The 12,679-nt window shown below is 37.2% G+C and overlaps 1 protein-coding gene across 13 annotated transcripts in view; it reads left to right on the plus strand.

The window, feature by feature from the left end:
* Positions 1-264: 264 nt before the first annotated feature.
* POT1 (protection of telomeres 1) overlaps positions 265-12,679 on the plus strand; it is a 113,382-nt gene continuing 100,967 nt past the window's right edge. For 3 of the 13 annotated variants that reach the window (XM_031665187.1, XM_031665198.1, XM_031665190.1), the window contains exons 1-2: positions 272-453; positions 1,255-1,436. The gene's annotated coding sequence lies outside the window, so the exon portion shown is untranslated. Of the gene's footprint in view, positions 789-1,254; positions 1,437-9,387; positions 10,089-12,679 lie in introns of those variants that run through there. The other 10 variants (XM_031665188.1, XM_031665191.1, XM_031665193.1 and 7 more) reach the window with 6 other exon arrangements.

Below are 12,679 nucleotides of genomic sequence, written 5' to 3' on the forward strand. Positions count from 1 at the left end.
AAGACTGCAGTAGGTGCCTACTTCCTCCGGGAAGAGAACTGGACATTAAAAGAAAGGCTCTGCCTGCATAAGCTTCCAATCTACCAAACGGAAGCTGAAACCCTGCCCAGCGGACCCACCCGCTGGCCCTGAACCTGCCTCCCGTCACGCAAGCTGGAAAGCGACTGGGGGCGGAGCTAAGGGGAGCGGCGAGAATTCCGGAAATGTGACCGGATTGGGCGGGGCCTGTACCTTGGCCCTACGCTCCCGTTGGCGCCGCATCCTGTCAATATTTCGCCAAACCTCCAGGCGCCGTCAGTGTGTGAACCTTTACACAGCTTGCCGCCGCGGGCGGAGAACTAGCAGCTATGCCCTGGGATCCTGCACGCATGCGTGGAGCTGGACGGTCAGCGTGCGAGTGACGTCACGTGCGCGCCCGTCTAACTTCTTCCTAGGGTTGTTTCTAAACTGCCGGTGAGTAAAATTTGTAAGGTTTGGTGTGTTCGTTGAGTGGGTACCAGACGGAAGGGGCCCGGGATTGAATTAGTTTAGATCCAAATTTGATGTAATTATCGCAGAGAAACACTTTTTCTTACGAGTGTTTATCTCGATCCTACTGTGTTCAGCATCTTTCTTGGTGTTTTGGGAGGAGCAGAGAGAGTTAAGTCCAAGTCCCCGCCCTCACAGAGCTCAGGTGGCTTGGGGGAAGGTTGGTGCGCAAACGTTAAAATTGGATATCGACACTAGTGAGTGTCCCAGTCAAGAGATCTGTAAATAAGGTGGAGCCTACGATGCACAAGTTAATCTCAGTTCAGTAATTTTTGTTTTTTAGTTTATTTAGGGGGTGAAGGGAGGAGGCCACAGAAACATCTTGGAGTACGAAGCTTTTGGTGCACAATTTGCCTATACAATATTACAGCTCCCGTGGGGGTTAAAAAAAACCCCAGGATTTTTCAGCCTCCCTCTTCCCCAATAACTTTTACATTTTAAAGCACAATGTTAAAGGCGTTTGGTAGTGACATTGTTACAGATTTTAAAACTTGCTTTTTAGAGGTACTTTAAATACGCAGCTTAGTAGAAAATGGTTAAGTTTCAGCTCCGTGGAAGAATGTCCTGTATTGATCTTTGCAATAAAATTGTAAAATAATCCATCCTCCTGTCACCCCGAACCCTGAACCGTGTTAACCATAATAAGGAAAAGCATAACTAAGTCAAACAGACTTAGAGCAAATTATTGACTGCATTTTGGATAAAACACTGGTTTTGTATCTTCAGCAGCAAGTTGTCAAATTCCCTAGTTGAATTTGCTTTGGACATCAGTGTGAAGAACTGATATGCCACTTGAATTAATAAAGGAAGTCAATGGGGTGCCTGAAGTTCAGCCGCTGAGTAAATTACGTAAAGTAGATTTCGGATCCCTACAGCCAGGTTACAATTATAGCAAGAAATATATTCAGGTAAGAATTTCTGTAACTCAGAATGCTTTTTCCTATTAAAAGGAATGCAGTTTTTTAATGTTGAGTTTATTCATGAGAACTGGTTTAGGTATGGTTTTTGTCTTTGTCGTAACATGTGAGATTGAATATTTCAATACGTTTTTCAGTATTTAGCAAACAATTAACAAATTCGTGAAACATTGGAGTAAGTTTCTGAGGTACAAAGATGAAGAAGTATAGGCCCTGAACTAAAGGTAATCACATTTCTGTGGGGTCTGACAATCACCTGATCTCCAGTTAAAATTAATAGGTGTGTTATTAGCATTGTGATATGTAAGCATGAGAGCTTTTGGTTCTGACAGATCAGGAAAGTTGAGCTGCAACTTACGGGATAACAGACTGTGCTGTACCTTCCTTTGGTGTAAAAAACAGTTCTTATGTGCATATTGAGGAATTTGGATGTTACTCTAAAAACTATGGGAAGTCTTTGGTAGGTTTTAGCAGGAGAAAAACATGATTTACTTTGAGTACAAAAAACTTCGCTTCTAGGTAGAGAGTATATTGGAGAAGGCAAGGTTAGTGGAAAGATGTTAAGAGGCAATTACAGTAATTTAGATGAGAGTTGATGATGATCTGGGCCAGTGGCAGGGGGGATGCTGGGAAGGAGATTGAAAAAAGATAGTAATAATAATACCTAAAGTTAACATTCGTTGCATTTTTTTCCGTACATTAGGTAGTGTTTTAAGTGCTTTACATGTATTATTTAATCATCACAAAGACCTATGACGGTAGGTACTGTTATTAAAGATGCCGTGTTTCAGAAAGGTTAAGCAATTTGCTTGAGATTGTATTGATAAAATGTAGTAGAGCAGGAATTTGAATATAGATCATTTGCTTTAGACTTGACAGGATAAAGAAGCAGAATCAGTAGGTCTTAGAAAACAATTAGACTAGAGTGGCAAAGAGAAATTCAGGAAACTTCTGTTTCTAATTTCTAGCCAGCCAGGAGAAGAAAATAGGGGGTACACATTTAGGGAGAAACATTTAGGGAGTTCAATTTGGACAAATTTGAAAGGTCTTCAGAGATGTATAAATAGTAGTGTCCAGTAGGCAAATGGATTGGGGAGTTTGAGGCCCAGAGGGTCTCTAATTTAGATGGGTTTGAGCCAAAGCATAGAAGAGAAGAGAACCATGTTGAAGGAGTCAGTGAAAGAAAGTAGCATGAATAGGAAGCAGAGATGGTCTAGAGGAGGAGGAAGAAACTCAGGAGAGAGTGGTGTCTTTGATACGTAAGAAAGCACGTTTCAGTAACACTTGTATAGATTGCTGTTTAGTAGGCACTCTCCTAAATGCTTTGTATATGTAATCTCTTAATCCTGAGAACCCTAAGTATTATTCTCATTTTATAGCTGGAAAACAAACACAGGTTCAGTAATTTATTCAAGGTCTAATAGCCAGTAAGTGGCTGAGCAGTGATTTACATGCCCATTGTCTTTGCCACTAACCAGAGCATTATGTTGCTATTAGATGCTCAAAGGTCTGAAAAGTATCTGTTCATTCTAATAACCAAGAAATTATTGATCACTTGGAAAGGTTAGTTTTGTTTAAACACTAAGAAGCAAATTCATTTTTCAGTAGTGTGAGGATTGAATGTCAGGTGAAAAATGAAAGCAGAAAATGTCTTTCAAGAAATGAGTTGTGATACTTTTGATAATTTAAGCAATTTTTTAAAAATTTGTTTTGTAAATATGTATGGGAAACAAGTGCAGTTTTGCTACATTGATATATAGCATTGTGGTGAAGTAAGTGCCTTCAGTGCATCTGTCCCTGGAGCAATGTAGCTTGTACCCACCAAGCAACCTCCCATCATCCACTCCACTGCTAATCCCCTACCCCTCCAAGTTTCCATTGTCCATCTCTCTACACTCTGCTTCCATGTGTACTCATTATTTAGCTTACATTTTTGAGTGAGAACATGCAGTATTTCTCTTTGTGTCTCAGTTGTTTCATTTAAGATAAAGGTCTCCATTTCTATCTATGTTGCTGTGAAAGACAATTTCATTCTTTTTAATGTCTAAATAGTATTGTGTATATATATGACTTTTTAAATCCAGTCCTCCATTGATGTACACTTTGGTTGATTCCATATCTTTGTGATTTTGAATACCACTGTGGTATACATATGAGTGCAGGTCTCTTTTTTATTTAATGATTTCTTTTCCTTTGGGTAGATACCCAGTAGTGGGATTGCTGGATCAAATGGTAGTTCTACTTTTAGTTCTTTGAGAACTCACTGTACTGTTTTCCATAGAGGTTGTAGTAATGTGTGTTCTCGCCAACAGCGTATAACAGTTCCTTTTTCTTTGCACCCCAATGTCATGTTTTTGTCTTTTTAGTACCCATTCTGATTGGTGTAAGGTGGTATTTCATTGTGGTTTAATCTGCATTTTACTGATGATTAGTTATATTGAAAATTTTCTCATGTGCTCGCTGGCTGTTTATCTTCTTTTGAAAAATGTCTATTCATGTCCTTAGCCTACTTTTTTATGGGATTATTTGGGGTTTTTTGGTTGAGTCTCTTGTAAAATCTGGATATTAGTCCCCTGTTGAATGCATAGTTTGCAAATATTTTCTCTCATTCCAGAGATTGTTCATTCTGAGTATTTCTTTTGTAGCACAGAAGCTTTTTAATTTAATTAAGTTCCATTTGTCTATTTGTGTTTTTATTGCCTGCACTTTTGAGGTCTTAGTCATTGTGGGGAAAAGAAAAGAAAGATCAGACTGTTACTGTGTCTATATAGAAAGCAGTAGACATAAGAGACTCCATTTTGTTCTGTATTTTGATGCTGTTAATCTGTGACCCTACCCCCAACCTTGTCCTTGCAAGAGACATGTGCTGTGGTGACTCAAGGTTTAACGGATTTTGGGCTGTGCAGGGTGTGCTTTGTTAAACAAGTGCCTGAAGGCAGCTTGCTGGTTAAAAGTCATCACCATTCTCTTAATGTCAAGTACTCGGACACGTACACTGCCAAAGGTCGCAGGTACCTCTGCCTAGGAAAGCTAAGTATTGTCCAAGGTTTCTCCCCATGTGATAGTCTGAAATATGGCCTCGTGGGAAGGGAAAGATCTGATCGTCCCCCAGCCTGATACCCGTGAAGGGTCTGTGCTGAGGAGGACTAGTGTAAGAGGAAAGAAGCCTCTTGGCAATTGAGATAGAGAAAAGCATCTGTCTCCTGCCCATCCCTGGGCAATGGAACAACATCTCGGTGTAAAACCCGATTGTCTGTTCCCTTTACTGAGAAAGGAGAAAACTGCCTTAGGGCGAAAGGCGGGACTTGCTAGCGTCATGCTGCTCTTTATGCACTAAAAAGGTTTATGGAGATGTTTACATATGCATATCAAGGCACAGCATTTTTCCTTAAACTTCTGTCAGAGATCTTTAGTCACCTGTCTTACTGCTGACCTTCTCCCTACGATTGATCCTATTATCCTGTCACTTCCCTTTTTCTAAGATGGTAAAGATAATGATCAGTAAATACTGAGGGAACTCAGAGACCGGTGCCGGCATGGGTCCTCTGCATGCTGAGCGCAGGTCCCCTGGGCCCACTTTTTCTTTCTCTATACTTTGTGTCTTATTTCTTTTCTCACGTCTCTCATTCCACCTAACGAGAAACGCCCACAGGTGTGGAGGGGCAGGCCACCCCTACAGTCATGAATTGTTTGCCTAAACCAATATCTATCTAAAAGAGTTTTTCCTAGGTTTTCTTCTAGTATTTTTATAGTTTTGGGTCTTGCATTTAAATGTTTAATCCATCAAGTTTATTTTCATATATGGTGACATATACGAGTCCAGTTTCACTCTTCTGCATGTGGCAATCCAGTTTTCCCAGCACCATTAATTGAAAAGTTTGTCTTTTCCCCAGTGTAGTGTTCTTGCCATCTTTGTCATAGATCAGTTGGCTGTAAGTATGTGACTTTATTTCTCGTTTCTCTGTTTTGTTCCATTTATCTGTGTCTCCATTTTTATACTACTACCATACTATTTTGGTTGCCTTGTAATATGTTTTGAAGTGAGGCAATGTGTACCTCCACCATTGTTCTTTTTGATTAGAATTGCTTCGGCAATTTGGCCTCTTTTTTGGTTCCATATGAACTTTATCATTGTTTTCTTCTAATTCTGTGAAGAATGACATCAGTAATTTGATAAGGTTTGCATCGAACCTGTAGTTTTGGGCGGTATGTTCATTTTAATAATATTAATTCTTCTGATCCACCAGCATGAGATGTTTTTCCATTTTTTTAATGTTGTTTGCAATTTCTTTCATCCGTCCTTTGTAGTTTTCCTTGCAGAGATCTTTCACCTTGTTAGTTAAGTATATTCCTAGGTATTTTATTTTATTTTTGCAGCTATTGTGAATGGGATTACATTCTTGATCCTCAGCTAGCTTTTTATTGGTGTATAGAAACATTACTGATTTTTGTACATTGATATTGTATCCTGAAGCTTTACTTAATTTATCAATCTAAGAGATTTTTGTTGGAGTCTTGAGGGTTTTCTGTATACAAGATCATATCATTAGCCAACCATGATAATTTTACTACTTCTTTTCCAATTTGGATGCCTTTTCTTTTTTTCTCTTGCCTGATTTTTCTGGCTAGGACTTGCAGTACTATATTGAATAAGAGTGGTGAAAGTGGGTATCCTTATCTTGTTCCAATTCTTAGACGGAATCTTTTCAACCTTTCCCCAATTCAGTATTATGTTGGCTGTGGATTTGTCATACGTGGCCTTTATTATGTTGAGGGATGTTCCTTCTGTGTCTGGTTTGTTGAGGAGTTTTGTCATGAATGGAAGATGAATTTTGTCAAATGCTTTTTCTTCATTGGTTGGGATGATCATCTGGATTTTGTCCTTAATTCTGTTTATGTGGTGTATGACACTTACTGATTTGTGTATGTTGAACTATCCTTGCATCCCTGAGATAAGTCTCACTTGATCGTGGTGTGTGATCTTTTTGACATGCTGTTGGATTCAATTTGCTATTATTTTGTTGATAATTTTGTGTGTCTGTCATCAGAGATACTAGTTGTCAGACCTCTGAGCCCAAGCCAAGCCATCGCATCCCCTGTGACTTGCACGTATACGCCCAGATGGCTTGAAGTAACTGAAGAATCACAAAAGAAGTGCAAATGCCCTGCCTTAACTGATGACATTTCACCACAAAAGAAGTGAAAATGGCCAGTCCTTGCCTTAAGGGATGATATTATCTTGTGAAATTCCTTTTCCTGGCTCATCCTGGCTCATCCTGGCTCAAAAAGCTCCCCCACTGAGCACCTTGTGACCCCCCCACTCCTGCCTGCCAGAGAACAACCCCCCTTTGACTATAATTTTCCTTTACCTACCCAAATCCTATAAAATGGCCCCACCCTTATCTCCCTTCGCTGACTCTTTTCAGACTCAGCCCACCTGCACCCAGGTGAAATAAACAGCCATGTTGCTCACACAAAGCCTGTTTGGTGGTCTCTTCACACGGATGCGCATGACACTAGTCTGTAGTTTTTGTTTTGTGTGTCTTTGTCTGGTTTTGGTATCAGGGTGATTCTGACCTTGTAGAATGAGTTAGGGAGAATTCCCTCCTCAGTAGTTTTGGAATAGTTTCAGGTGGATTGGTGTTAGCTCTTTTTGTGTTTTGTACATCTAGGCTGTGAATCCATCTGGTCCTGGACTTTGTTTTATTGGGATTTTTTTTTGTATTACTATGCAGTCTTGCTATCATCATTGATCTGTTCAGGAATTCTGTTTCTTCCTGGGTCAATCTTGGGAGGTCATATGTTTCCAGTGAAAAGAAACCAGGCACATTCCTCCATATATCTCCCAACTTCCTGAGCCCAGCACAAACACATTCCTCCATATCTCTCTCAACTTTAGAAAAACACCACCTGGGAAATCTCCGATAAGGGCACAGCGGGAACCAATAAAAAATGCTAAATGTATAATGTTAACCAATTGTAATGTTGTAACCAAAAGAATTCCCTTGTTCCCCTGTAACTTTACATATCCTGTTTACATCGGGCTATAAAAAGCAAGCACTCGCATTGTTCGAGGCCCTCTTGTATGCTGTGGAAGGGAGGGACCAAGTTCGAACTTGCAGTAAAAGATCCTTGCCGCTTGGCTTCGACTCTGAACTCTGGTGGTGTTCTTTGGGGAACAAACGGTCTGGGCATAACACCAACAATTTATCCATTTTTTCTATGTTTTCTAGTTTATGGGCATATAGTTATACCTAATAGTCTCTGATTACCTTTAGAATTTCTGTGGTATCAGTTGTAATGTCTCCTTTTTCCTCTCTAATTTTATTTGGATCTCTTCTCTCCTTTTCTTGGTTAGTCTAGCTGATAGTTCATCAATTTTGTTTCTCTCTTTAAATAACCAACTTTTTGTCTCATTGATCCTTTGGGTGTTTTTGTTGTTGTTTTTGGTTCTTGTTCATTTAGTTTTGCTCTGATCTTTGTTATTTCTTTGCTTCTGCTAACTCTGAGTTTAATTTGTTCTTTTTTTTTTCTAGTTTCACTGAGGTGTGATGCTAGTGTGTTAATTTGTGATCTTTCTACTTTTTTCTCTACTGAATCCCACATTGTTTGCTTGTCTAGGAAATTTTTTATATCTCTTTTATTAAGCTTCTTCTGGCAGTATATAAAATTTTGGCTTACTTTTTTTTTTCCTTTTTTTCTAGCACTTTGAAAATGCCATCCATTCCCTTTTGGCCTGTAAGATTTTTGTTGAAAAGTCCAGTTAGTTTTATAGGGTTTTCTTTATAGGTGACTAGATAGATGCTTTTCTCTTGGTAATTTTAAAATTATTTTTTTTAAACTTTGACTTTACACGTTATGAATATAATATGCTATAGTGAAGTCCTTTTTGCAGTATATTTTCCTCGGGATAGCTGGGCTTCCTGTATCTGGATGTCTAACTCTCTTCCTAGACTTTAGAAGTTTTCATTGATTATTTCCTGAAATAGGTTTTTTAAACTTTCTAATCTCTCTCTCTCCTTAGGAATACTGATAATTCATACGTTTGTTTGCTTTATGTAGTCCTGGACATCTCAAAAGGCTTTGCTCATTCCTTTTTATACTTTTTCCTATTTTTGCCTGACTGCATTATTTCAAAATTTTGTCCTGTCTTCAGGTTCTGAGATTCTTTCTTTTGCTTGGTCTAATCTGTTATTGAATCTTTTGAATATATTTTGTATTTTCTTCAATTTTTTAATTCATGGTTTCCATTTTCTTTCATTCTTGTTTTTTAAAGATCTCTGTTTCATTGGTAAATCTCTCATTCATAACCTGAATTGATTTTCTGATTTCTTTGTATTGGTTTTCAGATTTCTCTTGCATCTCATTAAACTTCTTTAAAATCACTAGTTTGGATTCTTTATCTGGCATTTTGAGGAATTTTTTAAAATTGATATCTATTGCTAGATAATTGTTGTGGTCTTTTAGCGATGTTGTATTTCTCTGCTTTTTCATGTTTTCTGTGCCCTTCCTTTGATATCTGCGCATCTGGTGTAGCAATTACTTGGTCCTTTTTTTTTTTGAAATTGCATTTGTAGGGAAGAAATGTTTTCTGAAGATGTGTATATGTTGTTGGTTAAGATACTTTGGCTTTGATTTTTGGTGCCTTTGGTAGTGTGGCCTTATATTAAGAATGTATCAACATTTCCTTTCTTTTTCAACTTATTTATGGTTTAGTATTTTAATTATCTCTTAGCATATAATAAGATCATGTTTTTTTAATCCAGTCTGACAGTCCTACTATTTAATCAGCATAATCAACTTATTTAAAATAATTATTGATATGGTTTTGTTTGTCTGTGAAACGATTTGAGTTCCCTTTGTTTTTCCTGTTTTTTGTTTTCCTTCCTGAGTTCTTTTGGGTTAAATATTTTTTATTCTATTTTATTTTCTCCATTGGCTTTGAACAACACCTGTTTTGTTCCTTTAGTGGTTATGATAGTGCTAACAATATGCATCCTTACTAAGGTATACTTACAGCTACTATTGTACCATTCCCCATGGTACAGTTGTTATTTCTCACGTCCTGCTTTTTTCTTCCCCTGACAAATATAAGAATCTTATAATAGTGAAATTCCATTTACTCACTCCCCTGTTCATTGAGCTGTTATATTTTTTACATGTACGTGTATTATAAACTCTACCTTACATTACTACTTTTGCTTTAAACAATGAGTCTAAAGGAAATTAAAGAAGGAAAAAATATGGTCTTTATATTTACTGACATATTTACCATTTCTGGTGTTCTTCATTTTTACCTGTAGATCCATTTTTATCTGGGCATTATTTCCCTTCATCTTGAAAAACATCTGCCATTTCATATATTTCAGCTGGAGATAACTTCTCTTAGCTTTCATTCATTTGAAAATGCCTTTATTTCATGTTTGTTTTGAGGGATGTATTTATTGGATATAGAATTCTGTGTTGACTTTTTTTTTTCTTTTAGGACTGTAGAGATACCAGTCCACTGCTTTCTGGCTTCTATTGTTTTGTATGTGATTTGCTTTTTTTTTTTACTGTTCCCTTTCTATTTTATCTTTTAGTTTAAGCAGTTGGACTGACATGTGCTTAAGTATGCTTTTTCTTTGAATTTCTTCTCTGTGGGTAAGTGAGCTTCTTGGATTTTTTCAGTGTTTTTCATCAAATTTGGGAAATTATTGGATAATATTTCTTGAAATATTTTTTTTCTGCCACATTATTACCCTTTTCTGTTTTTGGGATGCCAATTACATGTGTATGTTGTATTAGGCTGTTTGATACTGTAACACAGATCTCTGAGATTCTGTTCCTTTCTCTTTTACTGTGTTTTATTTGTGTGGCAGAGAGGATTTTCAGTTGAGTAATTTCTGTTGCTCTCTCTTTGAGTTCACTGAACCTTTTGTCTGCCATATCCAATATTCTGGATGCATTTTTAGTGAGTGTTTTAATTTTAGTTGAGGGAGTGAGGGATAAAATATATCTGATAATAAAAAGAAATCTACATTTCAGTTTTGCTTGTGTATATTTTTCATGTAGACATTTGTTTGTAACACATTTTACTCACCTATTTCTTTTTAATTTTTATTTCTATTTATTTTCCTGGAATTTTCTTTCTTATTAAATGAAGTGTTATGAATTACAGTTGGTCTTTTCTACTTAATTGCATTTAAATTATTATCAAATGCTTGTTAGCATTCTCAACTTATTTTACATCTGGTCAATTAGTGTGATATTTCTTGTATACTTGTATTTATTAATAAAGTGCCATGATTTGATTCCTTTTTGACATATCATTGATAATGATTATTTCCAAGCTGCATCTAATTTTGACATACATCTAATTGTTTTGTATGCTTGATATAGAGGTGTTAAATACTATGACAGTTTACTAAGTTCTTATTTTATTTTTGTTCCTACTTATATTAATGAAATATTTTTTTAATTTCAACATTTTCTTAATTGTTTGCTTAAGAGTTGGATGTTGCTCTGTCACCCACGCTGGAGTGCTGTGGTGTGATCGTAGCTCATTGTAACCTCAAACTCCTTGGCTCAAGGAATCCTCCCACCTCAGCCTCCCGTGTAGCTGAGATTACAGGCACATGCCACCACAGCCAGCTAATTAAAAAATTTTTTTTTTTTATAAAGGCAGGGTCTTTCTATGTTCCCCAGGCTGGTCTCAAACTCTGCACCCTCAAGCAATCCTCCCACCTTGACCTGTCAAAGTGCTGGGATTACAGGCATGAGCTATCACCCCTGTCCAATTTTAACATTTTTATTAACGAATTCTTTTAGCTATAAGTGAACATGTTAGTATCTAGTAGGGCTAAAACTAGGAAATACCTTTTATGTATTTCTCATGGTTAACAGATTGCTATGTAGAATGCTCATTTTTTTAAAAAAAAGATTGAGGTATTTGTGTTCTTTTACATATTGGAATCATTTTTCAGCTCTCTATTGTGTACTTACATACACTTTTCTAATCTGCAGATGTCAATGTTTTTTGAATTTTATTAAATGGATTTTAGTGCTACATTCTGTTTTTTTGTGTAGACTTCTATGAGTTTTGACAAATATGTGCAAATGTGTATGTAACCACAATCACAATCAAGTAGTTCTTCTAGAATTTTATAGTTAGCTACTTTGCCAACTCTAACCACTCATGACCGCTTACCAATTTCCTGGCACTGTATTTTTGTTTTTCAAGAATGTCATATAAATGGCATTATACAGCATGTAGCCTTTTGCATCTGGCTTCTTTCACTTAGTATGATGCATCTGACATTCTTTCAGGTTGTTTTTTTTCAGTAGTATTTCTTTCTGTTGGTGATTAGAATTTTGTTGCAGCCTATTCATCCATTGCCCAGTGTAGGAATATTTGGATTCTTTCCAGTTTTTGTGATGGTGAATAATACAACTGTAAATATATATGTACAGATTTTTATCTGAACATAGGTTTTTATTTCATTTGAGTAAATGTCAAGTGTTCAAATAGTTCCTAAGCAACAGTATATGATATAGCTCGTAGGTTGACATGCTATACTTCTCTAGATTCAGCTGTTAAGGAGGCAAGGCACCCAATAGATTTAGGTAGTATATTACTTATTGGCACAGCAGGGAACATGAACTTCATGTTTGCACTGGTTCTTCTTTCCTCCCCAAGTCCCATGGGGGCAGGGCCAGGTACATAATGTGCACATGGAGTTTGTAGCACATCTGAGGGTCACTGAGCTTAGAAAATCCCCAGTTTTTAAGAAGTGTATATTTGTTTGTCAGGTCAGCCATAACAAAGTACCACAGATTGGGTGGCTTAAACGTTTATTTTTCTCATAGTTCTGAAGGCTAGAAGATCAGTATCAGAGTGGCCGCAGGATTGGTTTCTTCTGAGGTCTTTCTCCTTGGCTTACAGATGCTCACCTTCTTGCTGTGTCTTCACCTGGCTTTTTCTCTGTGCTTGCCCGAGACTCTGGTATCTTTCTGTATGTCCCGTTCTCTTTTGAGGTCACCAGTCAGACTGGATTAGGGCACATTCTAATGGCCTCTTTTTAACCAAACTACCTCTTTAATGGCCCTGTCTCCAAATACAGTCAAATTCATAGTTGTTGGGGGTTAGAGCTTCAACCTGAAATTTGGGAGAACACAATTCAGTCCATAACAGGATGTGTTATGTTTTTTATATCTATACTAATTCATTTTTGTCCTAAAAGCAAACAGAATTT

This window comes from Papio anubis, chromosome 4 (assembly GCF_008728515.1).
Source record: "Papio anubis isolate 15944 chromosome 4, Panubis1.0, whole genome shotgun sequence".
In the NCBI taxonomy this organism is placed as follows: Eukaryota; Metazoa; Chordata; class Mammalia; order Primates; family Cercopithecidae; genus Papio; species Papio anubis.